Below are 18,275 nucleotides of genomic sequence, written 5' to 3'. Positions count from 1 at the left end.
CCATGTATACTTCATATTGGCCCAATCCCATCTGTCTGTTTGCACGAGTTTAATCAACCAAGTTCACTATGCTCACCAAGTGCAAACTGTTCCCAAAACAACGCACACTTTCATAGCACATTCATGAAGTGTCTCCCAATATCCCCTCCCCCACAAATGTGGGCACACAAATATATACAGAGAAACACACAAATGGGGCTATTGGGATGAGTAACTGCCCACCAGAGAGAATGAGTGGTTCACAGTCAGGACCTCTGTAATTTGGGCCTGAGAAAAGCTCTTGCTGTGCTCATGCTCGGCTATGTAAGAAAATATTTTATTGGTACTCACCCTTCTATAGATTGAGAGAATGACAGTGACTTTGCGACCATGCCTGTTAAAGACACAAGCATTGTATCTTTAGTGGAATAATAGAAATTAAAATGAAAACAGTGGCGAAGACAGAATGTTGATAAAAGCAAGCAAAACTGCTCTTGATGTTGGAGCTTGTTGTGCTTTATGGAGGAATTCGGCTGTTACTTTTGAAAATGTAAAACCAATTCCAAGGCACATTGGCACATGCATGAAACTGCAATTCTCACTTGGCACTGCTTGTTCCCATAGCTAGCAGTATGGCACATGGACCTCTTTAGCCTCTTCCTCTGCTGTTTTCTGCACAAGAGCCAACCATTGTGGCTACTCATGAGGCAAGGTTGGCAGCTGAAGACCCCAGATGCCAAAGCTCTGGACTGCATGTCTGTTAGGTTTGTGGCTAGTCTCTTCCCTAGCATCTGCCCTGGCACTGCAGCAGGCTGTGCAACTGTCTGTGGAGCTGGGTTCAGGATTAGTCTTCTGCTGGCTAGCATGCTCTTCTGGTCACTGTTTGCCTTTCAAATTTCCCTTGATTATCAGGAATGTGTTTCTGCCATGCACACCCCACTTCAGATGCATGTATGTGCAGTGCCATCTTACAGCCAAAACGGGGTGCTCTCCTTTCTCAGCACAGTAGGCTTTCTACATTAGAGCAATAGCCTGAACCCCCTACTCTTCATTGTCTCATTTGCGCTATGAGGATGTTTTAAATGGAAACATTTGCTCATAGATAAAGCCCACCGGACATTCTCTTGGATTAAAGGAGCCACCACATTTCTGATGAAGGGCTGAATATTCCACCATTTTAAATCTGCATTAGCACCTGTGCCCTAAAGATCTGATTCTGGGACTCTTATCATAAGAGTCCCATACTCTCATGAGTGAGGGCTGGATGCCACTCCCTTCCAAAACCATCAGGGAGTTCATTAATCCACCAAAAGAGCAAAGTTCTATTAACCTTTAGGGTGAGTCTACACAACATCCTTACCTTCAAATAAGTTGCGCAATTTGTGCTATACAAGTTGCATAGCTTATTTTGAGGTAATTTCAAAATAGCTTATTTCAAAATTTGGCACTGTCTGCACATTTTGCAATAAGGTGCTCTTCCAAAATGTCCCTTAATCCTCACGCAAGGAGGTTTACAGGGATGTCGGAATAGCAAGCCCGTTATATTTTGATATAACGGGCTTGCTCTTAAGATGCGGAATAACTATTTTGAGATATCTCCAGTATCCCAAAATAACTCCTCAGGGTAGACATAGCCTTAGAGATTGCCAGCTCTGAGAAGGATAGAGCATATTCAGAACTGAATTCAGAACTGACAGCAGATCACAGTGCCAGTGTTCGCCACTGGAGACAAATAACTTTTCTTTTAGCAATTAACCTGTGTGTCGGGGGGCGGAGGGGGGAGAAAGGCGGGTAGGTGCCGATGGCAGCTTAAGGGGAAGCCCATAATGTGCATCTCTAGCATTAAGAAGTTCTATTTTGTTTAGATAAGTTGTCACCAACTTTTTTTTTTGAAAAAGAAATGCAAAGGGAAAATGGTAAATCAGAGCGTTCAGCAGATAATGGAACATAGCTATCCTTAGCTATAGCAGCCTCAGAGGTCACACCATTTGATTTTCTTGCATTTTTCTGTTTCCCTCTAATGCTTTAAGTACATACTATAGTATAGACCACTCGAGGAGGAATTATGCAGGGGGAATTCAACATGCAGCTCTTTTACTGATATTCCAAGCCTTTGTATCACATAGCAAAAGCCTTGTCACAAGCATGATGTAATCTATCCAATACTATTTCTTTCAGAGCTACTCGATATGGTAAGGGGACTGTTGACCTATTACTGGTTGGTTGGTTGGTTAGCTCCTAGTATCAAAAGGAAGGGGAAGGGTCTTTGAGAAATCCGGATCCTAAGACTGACAGTCCCCAAGAGCAATAGGAAGAGGCCAGGGCTTCAGATCAGCCTGAATGCCAGGGCGGGAAGATCAATGAGAGTACGTCTACACTAGCTCGTTAGTTCGAGCTAGGTAGGGTAATGAGGGCAAGCGGAGTTGTAAATGAAGCCCGGGATTTAAATATCCTGGGCTTCATTTGCATGTTCCTGGGCGCCGCCATTTTTAAATCCCCCTTAGTCCGAACTCCGTGCCCGCAGCTACACACGGCACGGACTAGGTAGTTCGAATTAAAGATCCTAATTCGAACTACCGTTACTCCTCATTCCACGAGTAGCCATGGACATGGAGTTCGGACTAAGGGGGATTTAAAAATGGTGGCACCTGGGAACATGCAAATGAAGCCCGGGATATTTAAAATCCCTGGCTTCATTTGCAACTCCGCTTGCCTGCATTACCCTACCTAGCTCGAACTAACGAGCTAGTGTAGACGTACCCTGAGGGAGTAAGGAGTCTGGTGAGAGTCCCATCCTCTGGGTCAGTTAAATATCTTGGGTCACATTGAGTGGGGCCGAGCTATTAGGGTTGCCAGATGGTTGTTGAAAAAATACAGAAAAAAAGGACCCTGAGAGTTGCTAAGCAAAACCAAAAAACAAACCAGCATGCCAGCATGGCCCATTTAAGAAACGCTTTTAGGCCCTAACAGGCTGCTGGTGACCACCCGCCATCCTGCCTCCCTGTGCCAGGCCAAAAAGCTCCCCTGCAAAACCCAGTAAGCACTAGGGTTACTAGGCTGCCTCTGTATTGAGCCGGACAGCCCAGGATTTTTGCCTCCTGGCCAGGAAAAAAAATCAGAAAATACCGGACATTTTAGGTGTCCGGTATTTTCTGAATTTTTTTTACCGGACTGCAGGTGAAAGTACTGAACTGTCCGGTTCAATACTGGACACCTGGCAACCCTACGAGCTAAGGAGACATGTGCCTGTGAGCTGAGCTGGGGAGGAGAGCCATGCCAGCCAGAAAGAGCCAGAGACAGCCCAGCAGCAGATCCATGGTGGAGGCAGAGCTGCAGCCGCAGTTCCTGAAACAAAAAGCAGGGAGCATATCCATATGCTGGGAGCCGGCTGCAGCCACAGCACCACAGGGGCCAGAGAAACATCCCAGGAGCTGGAAGCAGCACATCAGAGAGTGAAGCTGGGGTGAGCAGTAGGGCAGAGCAGGGGGGAGCCTGGGTAGAGGCCCAGTGCAGGAGGTCTTCACCAGCCAAGAGGCCTTGGGAAGGGGCTGACACAGGGAAGAAGGGTCCTGCCACCCAGAGCAAGTGTCTGACCTGCAGCACAGTGAGGGGCTGAGAAGGAGGCCTGGGACATATAAGGAACAGACTGTGAATTGTGATTGTTAATTTGAGAAAGACTGTTTGTGGGGTCTCTGTGCCATAGAGCACAGTGATGTGTTTTCTAGTAACCTTTCCCATTTTTCTTTATTATCTCTTTTTTAAAAAACTGACTGTTGTTTAATAAACTGTATTTGCTTTTACCTGCATGTAATCGTCAGTGGGTCACTGAATGTGAAGAGCGCACCCTAGAGCGGGTCTCTATCCCCTGCCCTAGGTGACCAACAAGGTTAGGGGTTGAGCCCCCAGGATTCCTGGGCCCAGCCTTGTTGGAGTTATGAGGACTCTGTCACACAGGAGAGTGAAAAGGGAGGCCCTGAGGTCAGAAAGGCCTTTAGGTAAAGGAAGTGGGAGTAGGACTCAGATTCTTTTTCTGGCCCATTTCACCAGGGTAGTGCAGAAGCCAGGAAAGTTCCCCTCAATAGTGGGACCATTCCCCCACTTAGTTTTAATAAACTTTGGAAAAAGAACTGTGTTACGAAGCTGAAAAAATGCCTTTTCACAACTTTCATTTGTAGAAACGTCATTAGCTTCTTTTCAAGAGTGCCTGGTCAAATGCTGGGGGTACTGTGATTGATGGTCAGAACCTCTCCTGTTATCTAAACACTCAAAATAATCTAGATCACACCTTCATGACAGAAGCTGCCTATGTAGGGTGATCTGACAGCATGTGTGAAAAATCAGGACAGAGACGAGGAGGGGTAATATGCACCTCTGTAGGTCAACAGCCCAAACATCCATGCTGTCCATATAAAAATAGGTCGTCTGGTCATCCCATGCCTTTGTAGCCTGGTCCACTTAGTTTGTCAATGATACTTTCTCACCCCAGCAGCAGAATTGTGTTGGTCTAGTGTTGTCAATTTTTCTTCTAAAGTTGAAACTTCTTTATAAACAAGTTGGCAGGAAAATGTATTAAAACCTAATTTAAAAAGACGGCTGAGATATCTAAGTGTGGGAATGAATTCTTTTTCAATGAATTGAAAAGAAAAAATTCAGTTTGTTTTAAAATGATATGAGTGCAGCGTGGGGTGGGGGGGGGGGGGGGGAAGAGCACAAATATAGTTGATCAGTTTTTGATGCTTTTTTGTCCGTGTATAACTTGTATACAGTTTTTATTTAATATGAAATTTGGCAAGTGATTAGACCATAATATGCCTAAATGCCTTCTGTATTTTGAAAAAACAAATAAATAAAAGGGATAAGATAATACAACTCTAAAAGTTGCTGCTGCACATCTACAGTAAATATTTTTCAAAGAAGTTTCATAAGATTTTTAATTAGGTGGCTAAGACTATACATGATAGACTGGTGCAGCTTGGTCTGTGGGGTAAATAATGTGCATTAAAAAAAACATTTCTAAATACATATTCCCCCAATTGACAGAGCTGTTCTAGTCCACTGAGTAAATAATGCACATTTTAAAAAATTTATAAATACATATAATATGTAAAAAAGCTGTCTAGATTGTGTATATATGGAGCCTAGAAACTCGGATGGCTCTGAAGCAGCTACATTCCCAAAGGGTAATGATATGTACTCTATAACCTCCAATGAACATTTTCTTTCAGAACACATAAATAAACCAAGGAAATTCCATTGAAATAACCTTAGGGCTGAGACACAAGCTGACATTATTCTGTTGATTCAAGGTGAAGTTTGTATTCGGTCCTTAAATCATGCTGCTGGGCTTTTCAGCCCCTCTTCCCCTCCCCTGCTTAATAACAGTGTGAGGTGAAGGAGGAAGCACCCGCATTCGTGTCTCATTTCTGGACTTTGTAAGCTTGTCACAAACACTTTGTTGAAACAGAGTCATTTTTACAGTTAACTTATTTTTTTAAATGAATTTCTGTTCAAAGGAAATGTGAGCCCAAGCCTCTGTACTCCCAGCTCCTGTGTCTATGGGGAATACAGACTCATGCCCCTTATACGGAAGACAGTGTTTTTAGGCTTCAGTGCAGCAAAACACTCACTACTCCTGGGGATATTCTACATACAAAAATTTAAAAATTCTGTGCAGACTTATTTTAGATTCTGCAAATTTTGTCAAATAAAATGACATGATCACACCCGTTTTTCAAAATACCTGCCAGCAAGTATGTCTGTAACAACACCCACACCTCCCACCACACCCACATCCGCAGCCAGGAGAAGAGAATTAAAGCAACCCCTATGACAATCCAGCTCTAGTTTCTGTGCCCTTTCCCCCTGCCAGAGCCCTATTGGAGGCCAGGCACCTACACCTTCTCCTCCCTGGAACCCAGCTGTGGGGGACCCTCCTAGCTAGATACCCATATTCTCCTAACCAAAGCATGGGTCCCCTCACAGCTCACACACACACACCCGCCTCTTCCCCAGAGCCCAGCTTCCCCAGCTCAGACATCCATCCCCCTATTCCTCAGAGACCAGGGATCCAGAGGGAGAAATAGGTTAATGCTGGGACCCAGGCTTTCTGCACATGTCTATCTCCTTCCCTAAGGGTATACAAGGAACTGCAGATACCAGGAACCCTCTAGCTCTCTCCCTCTCCTCCCCTCCTCTATGTGCGAGCGGGGATCTGCCAGGTCCAGTGACCCCCCGTAGTATCCAGCAGCATTGCGGTCAATTTTTTTGGGGGGGAAAGGAAATTCTGAGTGGCATTAATTTCTGCAAAATTCTATATTGTGCAGTGGTGTGGAATCCCCCCAGGAGTAACTCAAACACATGCAGAAGTTTTCAGACATGTTTAAGTTCATCTCTGTTCAGTAAAGCACTTGAAGATGTTCTCCGACTGATTCCAACTTTAAGCATGCTCTTAAGTGCTTTTCTGAGTTGGTACCTCAGGCAGAAGATGTTCTGACTAACCCCCTCATCCTGAAAACACCTGCATGTGAGTGTAACTTCATCTCAGAGGAGTGGGATTGAGAGTACAGTGCTGGGCAACAAACTTGATTCTCCACTACTTTGGGCATTGTGCAAAAAGATTGTCATGTAGTTGTATAAAACTACCAAATCTGAATGGTAAGGTGGGTGAGGTAATATCTTTTATTAGACCAGCTTCTGTTGGTGAGCGAGACCAGTTCTGGAGATTACACGGTGGGAGTCTTCAGGTTGGGGAAACTAACTCAGTACAAGATTTGAACAGATTGTTTAGCATAAGTATTTAAAATGTATTTCAAAGGGTCACTCAAGATGAAGTGGCCTGTTAATGACCCTCCAGTCTTAGGAAGGAAAGAAAATGGTCAGGGGAAAGCAGCTGGGGTGGGAAGAAGCATTATAAATGGGTGACACATTGTCGTAATCTAATAACAACCTCACACAAATCAGTATCATTGTTCAGTGTCACCATTCAGTCCATGACTCTGATATCAGGAGTACCCAACATTGATTTAAGGTCGATGGGACAAGCTTGATAGTGTGGACACATCATTAAGAAAATCAACCTTATGTGACTAAATTATGTGTAAACTCCTAGGGCTATGTCTACACTTGCGGCTTCTTGCGCAAGAATCTGCAGAGCAGCCACACTGCCCGCCCACTCTTGTGCAAGGAAATTTACAGGACAGCATGGTAAAAGAGGGCTCCTTGCATAAGACTTACGCTCTTTTTTATCAGGTTTAAGCCCTCTTGCGCAGGAGCTCTTGAGCAAGCGGGCAGTATGGACGCTCGGCAGAGATTTCTTGCACAAGAGAGCCCTATGGCTAAAATGGCCATCAGAGTTTTCTTGCGCTAAAGAGCATCCACACTGCCATGGGAGCTCTTGCGCAAAAGCACAGCGCACACATGGCAGTGTGGACGTTTTGCACAAGAACCCTTGTGCAAAATGTTCTTGTGCAAGAAGCCGCCAGTGTAGACATAGCCCTAGCGTAGACCAGGCCTTAGTGTCTAGCTAAGCTATGAACTCAAGCACCCATGTTAGCATTTTACACTCAGTTTTAACTTTGCATGTCTGTGCACAACACAAAGTGCAGCAGAGAATCAGGCCCGTAAGGGTATGTCTATACTACAGCACTAATTCAAACTAACTTAACTCGAATTAGTTAATTCGAATTAAGCTAATTCGAACTAGTGCATCTAGACCTAAAAACTAGTTCGAATTAGCATTTTGCTAATTCGAACTAGCATGTCCACATTGAGTGGACCCTGAACTGAGGTTAAGGCTGGCCGGAAGCAGTGCCGGCAGGGCATCAGATTAGGACTTAGAGCGTGGAGCTGCTATCTCAGGCTAGCCGAGGGCTGTGCTTAAAGGGACCCGACCCCCACCCCGGACAGACAGTTCTCAGGGGTTCCCCGCTCACTTGTCTAACTCGATGGAGGACAGCAAAGCAGTCCTGGCTTGGAGTGCCCTGAGTGCCCACACTTGGCACGTCACAGCACTCGGCCATCAGCCCAGCTGCACTTGTCGCAGGCTGCCGTCCGGGGGGGGGGGGTCAATCGGGGGGCTGCAGGAGAGCTTCCACCCCGAGGAGCCCACAGAGCCACCACAGTCCTCCCCATTAGGGGCTCGTACCCCGTTCCTCCCTCACCTCCTTCCACTTACCCCTCCCTAGCCTCCCTTCCTGATGTACAAAATAAAGGACATGTGTGTTCAAAAATAGAAACTCTCTTTATTGAACAAAACTCAGGGAGACTGGGAAAAGAAGGTGGGAGAGGGGAAGGGGGGCAGACGAGTTTCCCTGGTGGTGCCCAGAGTGGCCACCAGGGAAAGTTGGGGAGGGCCAGCCTCCCACTAGTTTGAATTAAGTGGCTACACAGCCCTTAATTCAAACTTGTTAATTCAAACTAGGCGTTAGTCCTCGTGGAATGAGGTTTACCTAGTTCGAATTAAGCGCTCCGCTAGTTCGAATTAAGTTCGAACTAGCAGTTTGCATGTGTAGCGCCTATCAAAGTTAATTCGAACTAATGTCTGTTAGTTCGAATTAACTTTGTAGTGTACACATACCCTAAGTGACTAAGGATAGGGAAACTGACCTTTAAATGTAATGAGGTAAGCTGGAGGAACGTGTTGTGAATACTGGTTTTAATGCTGCTTGTTTTGCCTATGCAATGATCACCTTTGTGTTGATGTGGTTTTTAGTACAATTAATTGCGTTCTGTGTGCATCTTTACATATTTTCTGTGCTCCTACCTACTACATTTCTGCACAGTTTGGTATCTGCTAGCCCCAGCATTTATAGCCAACGAAAACCTCATAAATCTACTTCATTTTTCTAATAAGACATGAAAGTCCTTAATTGGCCTTAATGAAATGCACTTAAAGGGCAATAAACGTGTTTAAGCCCCTCTTTCAGGGTGAGCTACAGTACTCTCACTCTGCTCTGTTTTAGCCTTTGTGGTAATTAATCACTTATTCATATGTGGCACATCAGTAACAAGATCAAGCAACTACTGCACAATTGCATGATAATAAGCTCCTCATATATGTGTCAAGATTTAGCAATCCTTTTTAAAGCCTAATTTAAACTCATTTTACAACTAAGCAGACTGCTTCTCGGAAGTATTTCTACCCAGTATCTTTTTACACATTTCTGTTGAAATGCCATCTTTTAATTTTGTTTATAGAACTCAGTTTGCCTTAAATACATTTATGGCACCACAGTGAATTTCAGTCATGCAAACATTTACCATGTTTTAAAGTCAACTGGAAGTGCTTTATTTTTGATCCAAGGCAATGCCAAACCTCACTAAAAGCGGAGGGCAATAGATTCAGTGCCATTTTGGGTAGAGCAAGGAACGGTAGTGAAGTGTTACATTCTTACCTAGTGGAGTTGGGTCAAGCACCTTTCTTTAATTTTAAGCATCATTGTGAGGAGGATGGAGAGATGAGAACCATGACAGTCTCGGAGGAATGTTGCACCATCTCCCAGACATGAGCTTTGCACTAGCCAGAAAAAGGCCAAATGGAAAAGAACATTGGGGATGGTCCAGGGATGAGCTACTTGGTCCATATAGCTGCAGAACCAGAAACTCCTATCTGAACAAAGAGCAGAGACAATGGTCACTATTGTACTCCATAGGCCTTCGACAGTGCTTCTGAAAAATTCAGATTATTCTGGGTTTACTGACATTTTTAGAATTCCACCCTGTGTACCTGTGTATATAAATTTGTGTTCAGGCAGTTATGACCAGCCTAGCACTTCAGAGAGGCTGCTAATCTCGACAAATGAGGAACCTCAATGTTTTAGTAAAATGTCAGAAATATATTTCATTTTCATTGTACCACCATAGCCATGTATTTATACAGAAAAAAAATATGGAATGTAATCTGACTGCTGCTTTTTGCAATAAGTCAAGAGTCAGATCTAATACGTGAATAAATACACACAACTAATAATGTGTAAATCACAGCACTAGACAGCAAACATCAAATAACATATAAATAGTCACTTAGATGTCCTATACATTTTCTTCTACTGAATAGATGGTAACAATTTATCTTTTATTTTGCCTGTCCAGTTCATATGTTATCTACAATTACTATTCAAACAAGCTTTCCTAAGAATTCCTATGTTATATTCAAATTTGAAAGTGGTACTTATTTTATGTCTTCTTATGTTAAATGTTCTTAAGTGGCCAGAGTTGGTTGACTGATTATTCTCACATATTTGACCTCTGATAAATAGTTGGGACTTCTTCCCAGGAACAAGGACACTTTATACTCACTAGTTAATCCTCGCTTAATTCTTCATCTTGGATGTAACTAAAATATTGACATCTGAATGTCTGATAGTGGGAGGGATGAGTTGGGTGTGTTGAGCCTGCAAATGAAGGAGAAGATGCTCACTTTCCCAGGGCATATCTACACTACAGCGTTTTTTTTCCGGAAAAACAGCTGTTTTCCCAAAAAAACTTCAATTATGTCCACACTGCAATCGCATTCTTCTGAAAGAAAATAGAAAGAACAGAGGGTTTTTTTGACATTGGTAAACCTCTTTTTACAAGGAGGACGCCTTTTCCCAAAAGAGCTCTTTCGGAAAAAGGCATGTGTGGACAGGGTAGAGGGAGTTCTTTTGAAAGAAGAGGAAAGAGGAAAAAGCACAGGTCCCCTGGTGGCCACTCTGTCCACAGTAATCAAGTTTAAATGCAAGATAGCGTCCATTCAGTGTGGATGCTATCTTTCGAAAAAGCAGATCACTTTTTTGATGCGCTTTTGCTGTGTGGACGCGCTCTTTCAGAAGAAGTTTTATCGGAAGATCCCTTCCGGAAAATCTTCTTCCGAAAGAAGCCTGCAGTCTAGACATAGCCCCAGTATGTGAGATGTTGTCCATTAACTACCAGTTCCAAATCTGAGCCTATGTTTCAGTGTTCTACTGTGGACTGGGTTGTTCCTTGTCCTTTATGAGGGCATGAGTTGAGGAACAGGGTAAGATGTAAAAGGAGCTTTCACACCTACACTCCCTGAGCACAAGGATGAGAGACAATCATAGTCAGGGGACCACAGGAAATGTTCTAGTTATGCACTCCTGTAGTGTAAGCCATCCCAAAAGGGGCAAATGGGATTAAGAGGCATGACATCCTCTCTGCCCTACTACATAGATGATATGATATGTACCAGGGAGCAAAGTGCATGTTGCACTCTCTAAGGCACATAATTTCTCTGGGGTAATGTAGCTCTGCACCGCCTTTTACTGCAGATAGCACTGGAACAGCACCATCTAGCCCTCTGTAAATAACTGGGAGTATGTCTACACTACAGCTTTAGTTAATTCGAACTAAGCTAATTCGAACTAACGCATCCAGACTAAAAAACTAGTTCGAATTAGCATTTTGCTAATTCAAACTAGCATGTCCACATTAAGTGGACCCTGAACCGAGGTTAAGGCTGGCCGGAAGCAGTGCCGGCAGGGCATCAGATGAGGACTTAGAGCGTGGAGCTGCTGTCTCAGGCTAGCCGAGGGCTGTGCTTAAAGGGACCCGACCCCCACCCCGGACAGACAGTTCTCAGGGGTGCCCCGCTTGCAAAGCAGTCCTGGCTTGGATTGCCCGGAGTACCCACACTGGGCACATCACAGCACTCGGCCATCAGACCGGCTGCACTTGCCGCAGGCTGCCATCTGGAGAGAGGAGGCAATTGGGGGGCTGCAGGAGAGGTTCCACCCCCAGAAGCCCGCAGAGCCAGCCCAGTCCTCCCCATAGGAGGCTCATACCATTCCTTCCTCACCTCCTTCCACTTACCCCTCCCTAGCCCCCCTTCCTGATGTACAAAATAAAGGACAATTGTGTTCAAAAATAGAAACTCTCTTTATTGAACAAAACTGGGGGAGACTGGGAAAAGGAGGTGGGAGAGGGGAAGAGAGAGGGTGGGAGTGGGGAGGACAACTACAATGATGAGGGGTTTGGAACAGGTCCCATATGAAGAGAGGCTAAAGAGACTGGGACTTTTCAGTTTAGAAAAGAGGAGGCTGAGGGGGGATATGATAGAGGTCTATAAAAGCACGAGTGGGGTGGAGAGGGTGCATACAGAAAAGTTCTTCATTAGTTCCCATAATAGAAGGACTAGAGGACAGCAAAGGAAAGGAATGGGCAGCAGGCTTCAAACTAGTAACAGAAAGTTGTTCTTCACAAAGCAAAGAGTCAACCTGTGGAACTCCTTGCTGCAGGAGGCTGTGAAGGCTAGAACTAGAACAGAGTTTAAAGAGAAGTGAGATAAAGTGATGGAGGTTGGGTCCATGGAGTGGTATTAGCCAGGGGGTAGGAGTGGTGTTCCTGCCCAAAGTTTGTGAAAGGCTGGGGATGGATGGCACGAGACAAATGGCTTGGTCACTGTCTTTGGTCCATCCCCTCCAGGGTCCCTAGGGTTGGCCGCTGTTGGCAGACAGGCTACTGGACTAGATGGACCTTTGGTCTGACCCAGTACGGCCATTGTAAGCTCAGGGCTCAGGGTCGGGGGTCTCAGTGGACCACCTTGATTTTCATGCACACCTGCTCCTGGGTGGCCAGGCTGGTAGCTCTCCTGCCCTAGACGTCCGCTTTCCTGTGCCTAGTGCGGAGGTCGTGGACGAGGTCCACGATGTCCGCACTAGACCAGGCGGGTGCCTGCCTCTTGCGGTCCCGGGCAAGCTCCTGGGAGCCGCCAGCCTGGTCCCAGGAAGAGGGGGAGGGCTGGGGGGCATCGGGTGGCTGACTCGAGCCGTGCCAGGTGCAGGGTCTGCTAGCTAGGTGCTGGCAGGCTTGCATCTGGCACGGGCACCGTAGCCAGCCCGTGCCCCTTTAAGGAGTCCGGGGCCGGGAGGGGGGCAATAGAGTTTCCCTGGTGTTGGCCAGAGTGGCCACCAGGGAAAGCTGGGGAGGGCTAGCCTCCCACTAGTTCGAATTAAGGGGCTACACAGCTCTTAATTCGAACTAGTAAGTTCGAACTAGGCTTAGTCCTCGTAGAATGAGGTTTACCTAGTTCGAACTAAGCGCTCCGCTAGTTCGAATTAAGTTCGAACTAGCAGAGCGGTAGTGTAGCGCCTATCAAAGTTAATTCGAACTAACGTCCGTTAGTTCGAATTAACTTTGTAGTGTAGATATACCCTGGGTGAGTGGCTTCTCTTGTCAGAAACCATACACAGTGTAGCAATAATTGGCGGCCTGAGCACAGTCCTACAATGTCCCACAATTCACCAAGCAGTCAGAAATGAGAGGAGGAATGGGAAACAAATTGTCTATGTGGCATCCCGTTATTACATCCCAGTCTACCAAAATGAGCTTGAGAGCTGCATTGCTTTGAGCAGAGCAGGGCCTTCTACTCAAGAACAAAGGTGAGCTTTTGAAATATGAGATGGCCAGGTCAGGTCTTTGTAAGCTTCATACAATGATGCCATGGAGTCCATTTCCCTTAAGATGCACTGTCTGTCCCGCTTTCCAAACATGCTCCCTCATTGTTTTGTTCTTGTGCTAGCTGTTCCAGTCTCATGCGCAGGCAAACATGAGCTTTCTGTCTATAAAGAGCTTTACTTTAGAATAAGGAAATCCACCACCAACAAAGAACAAAAGCAGCTTCAGATGCAGAACCCACTAGCTGTCCTCTCTTTTGCAGGCAAAAGCTCTAGAAGTCTACACAACTCTGCATGCAAAATTGCTGTTAGACCTCCGCAGATTCAGTACACAGAATATAAAATACTTCACAGTTCACAACATACTACGGTAGGAGCTCTGAGGAGGAGGAGAATGTTGCCAATTGGCTCGATTTGGTTGCCAATCTTGCTGTCTTTGGTGTTTTTCTTAAATTCCAGCACCTAAAGGCAAGTGATTATAAACCTCATGAACTGGACTCATGATTTTTAAGTGGTTCAGGTTGGCAATACTGTGTAAGGTGTGAGCTCAAGGGTCCAGTTCTTCCCCCTCTGCAAAATATCTCATGGGAAAGGGAGCAATATGGGTCCTCTCATGAAGTTTCCCCCCATCATTCCATCTGAAAGCTTGTCTTTTCTTCCCCCATAGACAGGAAAAGTCATTGGGCAACTTCCAAACCTGGCAGTTCCACCAGAATCCACAGAGCTTTCATCCACAGGCAATTTGCTAGAAATCACGGGCATCTGCATAGCCCTCTCCATGTTTCTCCCCTGCTAGCTTACCTATATCTATGCTCTTCCTGATCATGCACCCCAAACCATGAAGGGGAGTCTTGGCAGGAACTGAGAACTGTGCTGCAGAAATGACTGAGTTGACGTTCTGCACGGTACTAAGGAGATTTGTGCTTGGAGGGTCTCTTCTGGGTACAGATCTGGGCTGGGATTGTGGAGGGCAGAAAATATATTTACCACGCCATGTTGCCAGTTTGTACACCTGCTCTGCACTACAATTCTTCTCCCCATGCACCTGCTTAACCCTGTGTGGGACTGGCACCTGATTTGTAATAATTAAAAAAAAATCAGGAAAAACAAGCAACTTGAAAACACGTACTAAAGAGAGCTGGCATGGCTTGCTTGTCTGTAATCACTTACAAATGAAATGGTCCGTCAACAGGCTTCCTCATGGCTATTCAAGGTGATGTAAACATGGACAAAAATCTGACTAAAGTCATATTTCTAACTATGCAGGCAAAAATTCTGACCTAGTTTAATCAGTTGTGCTTTCCTGATTTGTTGTTCATTTATGCTGGGCAGCTGGACAATAGGATTTTGCATGGGCCACAAACAATGAAATAAAACAGCAAGATGTACTGTATTTTACTGAAACATAATATAAAGGGCAGCAGGGGACTAGTCAAAGCCCAATATTCTGAGACTGTAATTTTTTATCACTAGTTTATTTCCTAAACCAAAATGTTTTTGAGTATAAATATTGGATGAAAGCAAAGCTGCACCACATTTGCTGTGTTGGAGGCAAGACCTAAACCTACTTTTTATTAGAATTAAATTAATATGGTGTAAGTAGTTTTATAGTTTTAACATTTTACTATTATTTATGTTCTAACTGCTCTCCATAAATAGAACTGTTCCTTGCTTCTTTTTGTTTTTACTACTAATAAAAAGTAATAGGCATAATAATTCAGGGACTGTTTGCATTTCCAGGCACTTTTGTTCTGTCATGTTTACCTACCGAAGGAGACATACCAAAACACAGAGCTTAAGGAGCTTTAGTAGAAAATATAGGAGCCACATTGAAGAGCAGTATATATCAGGGAAGAAAGGGCAAAATAAATAGATACAATTAAGATTATTAATGAAGGGACTGTCCAAAAGAAAACAAGCAAGTAGATGTGTGCACAAATCTGAAATAATTGCTTTTCAGTTTTGTTCATGTGCGTTACAGTAATCACAGTATATAAATAGATTGATAAACATATTCCTCTAATTATCTACTGATTTTTTAGAATGCTTAAAAATGAGAATAAAAATGGCTGCATTTACGATGGCCAGGATGATAATTTTTAACCATGACAGCTTGTTTTATTTCATCTGACAATGAACAGATTTTGCAGTTATGTCAAGAATGAAAGAGTAGCACAGGACTCTTATGTAAGAATCTAGGAATCCCAAACAGTCTTTAGGAAACTCATAAAATTAGATGGCACTTCCAAGGATACTAAGCACAAATTTTAAAAAGTGAAAAACAAGCAGATTTTGTCTGCTAATGCTCCAGGGGATGGTACATATGGAAGGCATAATGATGGTATCTGTATTTTGTTATATTTATCATTAAGGAGCTGAGGGTGGCTGGATGCTGTTTAGTGGACTGTGAACTAAGGGAGGTCAGATTAGATGAGTCAGTGGTCCCTTCTGGCCTTAAACTCTATGACAAGGCTACTCAACACGCAGCCCGTGGCCTGTTTGTTTGTGGCCCGCAGTGCAGTTTGGGTTTACGCAGGGCTCAACACATGGTTCTCAGGTGGGATCTTTTGAACATGGCCTCTATTGGGAACACGCTCCATAATGGTGAGTCAATATAATGGTCTTCTGTTGCTATGCGTTTTAGTAGTTAAATTCCTGGACTTCCATTGCTCATTAAAAGTGCTGTCATATGAGTGGAAATTGGGTAAATACTGCATGTTATTAATATCAGCAGAACTGACTTAAATGGGGCCTGTGTGTTGTGTAGTCTTGCCTTAATCTATGTATTCATGCCCATCAGCGTGAAAGAAGCTATTTGCATATATTTGCATGAACATTTGCATATATTTGCATGCAACCACACTTAAGTTGTGGGCCTTGGCATGTGCTGTGACTATCATTGTGGCCCCTGGGGCTTCCAATGTTGAGTAGCCCTGCTCTATGACTTTCTTAGTATTCAGAATACTTTGCATATATAGTAGGTAGTAGGTGAAATTATGTCCTTAAAGAAGTCAATAGAATTTTGCCATTGATTTCAGTCAGAATTTATGGTATGTTTAACCATAAACTGTATTATAGCTGGAGTCATGTAACCAAATCCTACATTTAGTCATATTCTGCTTAATCTTTATGACTGGTTCTCATGTGTGTGAATGATATGGTACCAAGAGATGCTGACTGAATGCCTTCCATGTTAGTGACTGTTTTACACTGGTGCTTACGTTTCAACTTATCAGTAATTCAATACAGCTGGAAGAAGGCTTCATATACTGCATTTGTAATGAGCCACTAATTTTATCGGGTATCAGAGGGGTAGGTAGCCATGTTAACCTGGATCTGCAAAAGTGACAAGGAGTCCTGTGGCACCTTATGGACTAACAGATGTATTAGAGCATGAGCTTTCGTGGGCAAAGACCCACTTCGTCAGACATGCATCTGATGAAGTGGGTCTTTGCCCACGAAAGCTCATGCTCCAGTACATCTTTTAGTCTATAAGGTGCCACAGGACTCCTTGTCACTAATTTTATCAGGGTCCCTAGCAAATAGTATAATGCTTTCCACATTCATAACTTCTATTGTTAACTTTCCTGACATTCCTATATTGGACTACAGTCCTCTGTCTCCAAAGAATTAATAGAACATTATACGCAATAAATAAGATAAACTAAACTTCATTTTTCTCTTAATTATTCAGTGTATTTCATTTAACATGTTCTATTTTTATCACTAGTCAGTATGATCCCTTTCTACATTTGGTTTCTTTTGGGCAATCTAATCAGTTGTGGGCCTACCATGCACAATGTTATTGACTCTGGCTTCAGATGTTAGGGCTGATTTCAGACTTGTCTTTCTTCTCACTTATGCCAATCTCAACAATGATTCTATAGAAGTCAGTGGAATTACACTGTGTAAGCCTGTTGTAAATCAGAGAAAAAACCAGACCCTAGCTCTTCTTTGCCTGAGTCTCATTTCAGATGTTGATCTTTGGGGATAGACCCAGACAAATTTTTGTTCAATCCTATTTTGTTTGCAATTGAAAAAAGGGTTGAGGAATTAGCCACAAAGGGATGAGTGACAATGTGCAAATGAATTTTCAAAGCACATTCATTCTCAGCTGTAACATGTCCCTGGGTCCTCATTAATGGTTTTTTGCTAAGTCTTTTTGTTTTTCCTAACTTATTGGCAAATGTGTGCTTTGCTTTTGACATCTCATACTCCCAGATATGCAATGTATTTATTAGCAAACTAATTGGCATTATAGGTAGCCAATGAAAATATTGGAGAGCGAAGAAGAGTCTGAAGGAAAAGATCAGAGGACTGGGGAGTAACAAGAATTCTCACCTCCATTTTGGCCAAAGTTGAGGCAAGCAATGATTTACAGGTCCCGTCCAAATTACCTATACTCTGTTTTTCTCCCCCTTTTAAAATATTCTCTTTGTAGTTTGGCAAAATTTTTCATAGTTTAAATAGACACAAACCCACACCCATACTGTGGACGACCAATAAAACATAGGTAAAAAATAAGTCAGGATGCCACTAAAGCTATCTGCCTTGTGGCCTGTAGGAACAATGAAGATGACCATCTGCTATAGGAGTAAAATGTATATGTCTACTGGTATGTGGCAACCAGGTGTGGGTCCAGTGTCTTTTCAACACAATGCAAGCCTGCTAGAACTGAATGACACCCGAGCATCTGAGCCACCAATTCCTATTTTAAGTATAGGGAAATTCTGTGGTAATCAGAAACCATGATGTGGTAACAATTGTTAAATACTGACTTTTATTGGTATACTTTTTAATTATTTATTAAACATATACTAATTAGAACTGAAGTGAACTGATTGATGAAGTCTGAAAAAAGTCGTATATGTACCTATTATTAGGTTTGTTAGAGGATGGACATTT

Source organism: Pelodiscus sinensis, chromosome 2 (genome assembly GCF_049634645.1).
Source record: "Pelodiscus sinensis isolate JC-2024 chromosome 2, ASM4963464v1, whole genome shotgun sequence".
Taxonomy (NCBI): domain Eukaryota; kingdom Metazoa; phylum Chordata; order Testudines; family Trionychidae; genus Pelodiscus; species Pelodiscus sinensis.
The sequence above is the reverse complement of the archived record's forward strand: the minus strand, read 5'-3'. Positions refer to the sequence as shown.